This window comes from Chrysochloris asiatica, unplaced genomic scaffold, assembly GCF_000296735.1.
Source record: "Chrysochloris asiatica unplaced genomic scaffold, ChrAsi1.0 scaffold00059, whole genome shotgun sequence".
NCBI classification, from domain to species: domain Eukaryota; kingdom Metazoa; phylum Chordata; class Mammalia; order Afrosoricida; family Chrysochloridae; genus Chrysochloris; species Chrysochloris asiatica.
The window spans coordinates 12,066,392-12,067,516 of NW_006408577.1; positions in this window are offsets into that span (position 1 = coordinate 12,066,392).

Below are 1,125 nucleotides of genomic sequence, written 5' to 3' on the forward strand. Positions count from 1 at the left end.
GTGGAACTGAGGACTAAGGTTCTACTGCTATTCATAAAGTTTTCAGTAACTAAACATTTAGAAGTATTCTACCTCTCCTACTATCCAGTCTACCTTAGCCTAGCAGTTCTATTGAAACCTGCCCACTGTGATTATTTATAATGAAATGTGCAAAGACCTGGAGTTAGAAAAACAAAAAGAAAACCAAATGGAAGAACATGCTCGGCATTTCTAAAGATAAAAGAACTGAAGAAAAAAATCAAACCTCAAATTCCAATACTGATGGGGGTCTATGGGCAAAATATTGTATGGTGGCAAAAGCCTCAAAAGAAGATGGAAGGAATAAGAGTCACTGTACCAAAAAGAAGTGTTTAATGTTCAGCCATTTCAAGAAGTAGTATATGATCAAGAACTGAAGGAAGAGGTCCAAGCTGCTCTGCTCTGAAGGCATTGTTGAAAAACAAGTCTCCAAGAATTTATGGAATAAAAATGAAAATATTTCAACAAACTGATGCAGCACTGGAGGAACTCACTCATATATGCAGAGAAATTTGGACAATAGCTACCTGGCCAGTTGATTTGGAAGAGATCCATATTTGTGCTCATTCCAAAGAGTAGTGACCCAACAGAATGAAGAAATCATCATAAATTTCACATAGGAGTAAATCTTTGCTAAAGATAACTCAAAAATGGTTGCAGGAGGACATCGACAGGGAATTTCAAGAAATTCAAGCCGAATTCAGAAGAGGAAGAGGAACTAGGGATAACATTGTTGATATCAGATGGATCTTGGCTGAAAACAGAAAATACCAGAACATCATTTACATGAGCTTTGTTGACTTCTAAAGTCTTTTGACTTGTAAACCATAACAAACTATGGATAACATTGCAAAAATGGGTATTCCAGACCATTTACTTAGTTCATGAGGAATCTGGACATAGGCCAAGAGGTAGTTGTTAAAAGAGAACAAGGGAAAACTGAATGGTTTAAAATCAGGAAAGGTGGGCATCAGGGTTGTATCCTCACCATACTTATTCAATCTGTATACTCAAGCAGAGATGTCAGCTTGAGGACTAAGGTGCGCCTGACCCAAGCCATGGTATTTTCAATAACCTCATATGGATGTGAAAGCTGGACAGTGAATA